Source organism: Ixodes scapularis, unplaced genomic scaffold (assembly GCF_016920785.2).
Source record: "Ixodes scapularis isolate PalLabHiFi unplaced genomic scaffold, ASM1692078v2 PGA_scaffold9__187_contigs__length_104089568, whole genome shotgun sequence".
Lineage (NCBI taxonomy): Eukaryota > Metazoa > Arthropoda > Arachnida > Ixodida > Ixodidae > Ixodes > Ixodes scapularis.
Window position 1 is genome coordinate 17,201,401 of NW_024609884.1, and position 6,286 is coordinate 17,207,686.

A 6,286-nucleotide genomic window follows, 5' to 3' on the forward strand; every position below is an offset into this window, starting at 1 on the left:
AAAAGCCGAAGTGGGTCAAGCTCGCATTCTCAGAAGATAGATCCGGCACTTAACGTCGCTTCGTCGATTGTTAGTATTTTTTACATTAAACTGTGCCCCGCGCTCTATTGTAGAAGATGACATGGCCATGCCCATAAGGCCTGTTGGCATGTGTACAGGCCTTGTGTTGAGTAAACACCGAGCGTGGGGAAAACAAACGGGTCAGAGCGCCCCCTATAGTTCGATCTCCTGCCCAATTCCTTGGGCGCCGCCGGCCAGTGTTTGCCCTGCCCAGTGGCGGCTGTTTCAGGAGGGAGGGGGGGGGGGGGGCAAAACACATGCCTTGCCCCCCCCGTTGGTACGCCATGCCATCGGGTTCACCCCGTGCAGGCGATTTGCAGAACTTATTGAATTTAATTGAATATACTTTATTCAGACAAACGTCTTGGTGGATAGGGCAAAAGGCGACTATGGTCGCCTGACGAGGGCCCGTCCCCCTGTACAGTCCAGCAGCAAAATGTACAAAACGAATCAAAACAATTATATCATTACACAAAAACAGTGACCTTATGACCTTTCTGCCTAGCCCCGCACACCACTACACCATACTACACTTCAATGTAAAACTAATTATTATTATTTTTATTACTATTATTATTAGTAGTAGTAGTATATCTGCAGTGGCGTCACAAGGGGAGGGGTGCGGACGGTGGACCCCCCCGGGTGCAGGGCTCAGGGGAGTGGGATACGGCCCATTCGTCACATGTCGATTCGTCATAGGGCAACTGGTAACAGGCCCGTTCGTCACAGCGGAACATTGGTCATAGGGTGATTCGTCACGCTGGCAGTTCGTCACACAACGACTTCAAGATTGTTAAACGTTTTTTTTTTTTCTATCTTGTTTTCTGAGGAAAGTTACGAAAGGGGTCCACTTAATTAAATCCGTACAAGGCCAGTGAGGCTGACTACGGGAAACAAAAGCATGTCCCAATGACCCCAAGTTAAGGCAGCATGCAGCGTTTAGCCTGCATGTTGTCTTATCGGGGTCACCTTCCTTACAAAAGACCTTCGAGAACATAAAGTTCACAATAGAAAAAAAAACCACCGAACGCGATTCTTTTTTTTTTTTTTTTGTGCCCTGTTTCAGGGCTTATTATGACGGTTGCCCTCCGATTACAAAAAATATCACGAATCTCGATTTCTAAATGGAGGTAGTTACTACTAAGAGAGGTGGCGATATGCTTCTTCACGAAGGACATTCATTGAGGTTTTCGAAACTACGTTGTATTGGGCCTGCCTGCCGGCGAAGAGGAGTTTGTAAAACTAAAATAGTCACCGATCACGCCAAGACTCGTGTAATCTCTTATTCAGGAGACCATACGCATGCATTTGACAACACCAAGATAAACGTGCTTGGGTTCGTCATGAGATGAAGGAAAAAGCTGGTACGTACCAAAATCTATTCCTGCTCTTGTATTCCCGAAAAAAGGTCATTAATGTCCTTTATTCCAGTGGAAGGCCGTCTATCAGCACACCAAATGCTTCTGGCTGCGGTTGCCTGTGTCCGTGACGACACTGCTTTGCAGATTCCCGCACCGCCAACACTCCGGCGCACCATCCGCAAGCAAAGGCAGCGGCCGAATTTCGAGTACAGCGTATCATCTTGCAGAGCCGACATACGATCGAATGCCCACAGATTTCAAAGTAAAGTGTATTGCAGCGCAGAATCAGAGTGCGCGACATATTATGATAATAATGACTGTTTTACCTGAATGCAGATCACTGCCAAAGGAGACTCCTTTCTCCTCCACGATAGCGGAGAGGGCGACGGCGAAAGAATCCTGATCTTTGCTACCGAGCTCAACTTGAGCTGTCTGGCTCACGCGACTACGTGGTTCGCGGACGGGACCTTGAAAGTGACCCCGGCACAGTTCTACTAACTGTACACGGAGCATGCCACAGTCAACGGCGTGGTAAAGCCAATGGTTTACTGCTTGCTGCCCAACAAATCTGTAGCCACCTACAAAAGGTGAGCATTCAAGAGCTCGGTGGTCCTATTATAGGATATGTGTTGAAACACTTCAAAATATGTTCGCTCGTTTTAAGGTTTTTCGACGTCGTTCTGAGCCACATGGGGGGCCAACTGCCTTGAGGTGGCTTACACGGACTTCAAGATAGCGGCCATCAGCGATACAGGTTTTTTTTTCAGTTCAAACAATTCAGATGACGAGTTGGCTGTTCTGGTATGCGGCATTCTATTTATACGTCTTATTGTTGTCTTCAGGTAAGCCAATTGGTTACTTTATTTCTTGTTGATTTTCAAATGGGAATGCATCCAGCATTGGCCTTCTTGCCAATCGCCGACATTCCCGAGGCCTTCAAGGAACTTCTCGAGGTTTTCCCCACCGATGCCTTACTCGTGGCGGACTACTTCGAGGACGTGTATATCGGGAGACCCCGTCGAAACGGCTTGTCGTCGGCCACCTCCCCTCCTCTGGTTTGGTCAGTCAGAGAATCAACACTAGCAGAAAGGCCAACAAGGACGAACAAGAGCATCCAAGCGTGGCTCCGGGGACTGCACGTAAGAACTGACCCAATCCTCTGAGAACTTGGACGCTTTCTGTAGTACATTTTTGCATTTGTGGCTCAAAATTTCAGTACGGTGCCCACTCAAAAAGCTTTCTCCACGAGTGTGTGTGTTCTTTTTTCTTTTTATCCTTAACAGAGATGAAGCTGGCTCAAGCGGAGGGCGGCACGACATCTTCGACGGTGTCCAAGAAGCACGACGACAGCAAACGGCATCTTCAAATCATTGTGAGCCGCTACAATGGTCGCAATCGTCTAGAAACCCTGAGGGTGGCAGCTCGGAATATCAATTTTTATTTATTTTTTTTATTTCGCTCAATAAATCTGTTGTTTTCTAAGTACAACGATGACTTGTTTGAATGTTCCCTCTCTTTAGTAAAATTAAATATACCGTACTAATCTTTATTGCTTGCACAGCCAGGTGAATATATGTTGGACAAATTCAAATATCCGGTTCGCACAGTGACAAACGTTCCTAGTGACAAATTCCCCTATGACGAATGTTCCGCTGTGACGAACGGGCCTATTACCAGTTGGCCTATGACGAATGCGCACATGACAAACGGGCCTACACCCCAGGGGAGTGTCGCGGAGGGCCTCGCGAGAGAGGAGGGGGGGGGGGGGGGGGGGGGAGGGCCCGGCGTGCTGCCGCCCCGGGAGCAGCTGACACTAGTGACGCCGCTGTCCTGTTCGTGTACTCATGATCTAGTGCCTCGCATATGTGTAGGGCGTACAACGGTCATGCTGGGGACTTAGATGCCTTTGATGGGTGCAAAGCGAGTTTCATCAAATCCATATCTGCACTGTATTTGGCTTCTATGGCGTCCATCAGATTTAAAGTGTTACTTCCGTTAACTTTTCTTTTTACTATACTTATTGTGCAGGGTGTATAGTGTTTCTGCACTGATATATTTTATGTGCAAATTCAGTCTGTGTTGTAGTGTGCGCGTCTGTTCTCGTATCTTTTTTTATTGATTTGCGCTTTTTGAATTATCATTTTAATAGTATTATGTGGCGATGAATATGTATGCTCGTTCAATTTTTGTTTACGTTATATTTTTTTACTGTACTCTCTGTGTGCCCTGTTGTATTGGGTGTGTCATTACCAAGGCCGCCAAGGCCTTTCCTGGGCATCAAATAAAACCTATTCTTTATTATTATTATTATTATTATTATTATTATTATTATGACTGAGTGCACCCCTACTGAGACCGCAATGTTGTTCCTGGGTACTTGAATAAAAAACATTTATTGATTGATTGATTGATAAAAAAAACTTTTATTGGAATAGGGTCTCGGCCTTTGTGTTTGTAATTCTGGGGTTCAGTATTTGATAAAAATGCGGTGGAAAGTGCACTGTGCACCTATCAGTACCGCATCAGCAAGCGATGATATCATATCAAATTACGTCATTGAATATATCCCCTTTGGAGGGTTGCGGTTCAGTTATACGCAAGTTAAAAAAAAAAATAGTAGAAATATATTATTTGAGCGAACTTCAGCATTTAACAAACCCATTAAAAGAGAATCCTATGCTATTTCTTTTTTCAAGGAAAACGGCAGCTTGTATTGTTTTTTTGTCAATTTGTTAGCTTTTAACATAGCACATTGACATTCTTTCCATTCCCTTGAGCTCTAATCTCCTATTTTAGTAAAGTCGTTTTAGCAAGACTTTCACGGCGTCGCTACCACGCGTGTTAATTTCAGCTATTCGCACCTCATACCAGCAGACACGAACTTGTTCGCCTGTCTACACTCATTAGCCAAGGTAATTCACTCCTGGTGTATACTTTTTATTTATTGGTGTCGCAACTCGGAACTAGAAGCACAAACGGGCACATTCTTTCAACTCGCAACATTGTTGTGAGTTGAAACAATGTGCCCGTCTGTGTCCCGTCCTCTTTCTGTTTTATTCCAACTTTCCAAATGTAGGTTCTCTTCCGTTCGTTCACTAAGCAACTCCCAATGCAGGGCCTCCTTCATGCTGGTGACGCTTGCTCCGAATTCATAATTTTTAAATTGAAATCTAGCACATAAAAAAAAAATCTTTTAAGCGTGCTTATTAAATATTTGTGGTGGGCGTCCCAGACTACTGAAGCATATATAATGTATGGACGAATAAATGAAAAATAGAAAGTTTCCTTAAGTTGACTCGAAGCTTGTAGAAAGTTTCGTCGAATCAAATTAAGCATGCGTATTGTCTTTAGTGCTATCATTTCAATCTAACTCTTTCACGTTCAGTCACATAACACACACGTACATTAAATTTGAGCTAACTTTAATTATTTCATTAGTAAGCATGTAAGCAGAAGCAATAAGGCTCTTTCTCTTAGTAAATCTCACGTGAATGCACATTTCTGACATTTAAAATTATCCTCCATTTGTCACACCAGTCAGAAATTTTGTCGAGATCACACATCGTTGGAATTATTAATTAGCTTATAAATAATGCAGTCATCTTCAAATAGTCTAACGTTTGATTATATGTCCGATAAAGTACGTAATTTATGTCGACCAGAAAGGGCAAATGACCCACAACAGAACCCTGGGGAACACCGGAAGTTACATTTATATAATCAGATCATTGTATTCGTCCGCTTATAATATAAAATAATCTTTATTTAAACTTGATGAGTCGCGAGTGGGAGGGCAAAAGGTAAAGCAATTTTATGGTCCCTCAACCAAGCCAATACGTTGAAATCAAGTGACAGTGAGCTTTGTAAAAAAAAAAAAAAAAAAAATAATTCATAGTTCACAAGGTCGAATGCTCTCTTAAAATCTAAAAAGAAACAGTCCAGATCGTTACCAGTATCACTGGCGCCAGCAAGAAAGTAAAAAACGTCGACAAGAACAGCATGCTCCAGAATGAAATCCGTGCTGATCTCGGATAAGAAAGCTTTCTATGTTCAGGTAAATGTAAGGTCACTGTAAAAAAAAAAAAAAAAAAAAAAAAAAAAAAAATCCGTTAATTTTTTTATGTTGTGTAAAGTGTAAACAGTTCGCATCCGTTTGATTTTGTACGTTTTTTTTCTCTCACTCGGACAACTTTATTATAGAGGCACATTCAATGCTTAGTCTGTCTTATGTTTCTTTTTTTTTTTTTTCTTGTTTATACTATTCCAGTCCACACTTCTCTCTTTCGCGTCGTTCCCGCTGGCTGGTGTCGCTTCCCTCGAAGTTACGAATATGAATACCTTTTCAGTATCTTGCCCCGCATCATCTCATGGAACGCGTTCCCGTGAATGCCCTTGAAGGGAAGCAAACTCGATAATTGACAATATAAAAAAAAAAGAAAAAAAAAAAGAAAAGGAAAGGAGGCTAAAGCAATAACAATACAAAACAAAGCTACGAAACGAAAACGAATGAAAGTAGGAAGACAAATGCCCAACTATCACTGCCAGTCGGCAGAAACGTTCCACATGTTCCCGACAACGAGGCCCTGCCATTTCACCTCCCGCTGCACTTGCCAAGAGGGCTGAATTGATCGGGAGGCAGCACTGTCGAAGGGACATCCCGCGTTGCTCGAGACAAAAATCGCGGCGGGAGAAGCACATAAAAATAAATCGTTATCCAAGAACATGACCGTCGGTTGGTACACTATGTGCTTTCGCTTGGCTAAATGCGCAATCCTTCGCTGGCCGCTTGTTTCCTGCTCTGCCGAACCTTTTTATGACTGCCTGTGGTGGCCGGCTCTGTGTTCAAGGCGTCGGGCTCGCGCTAA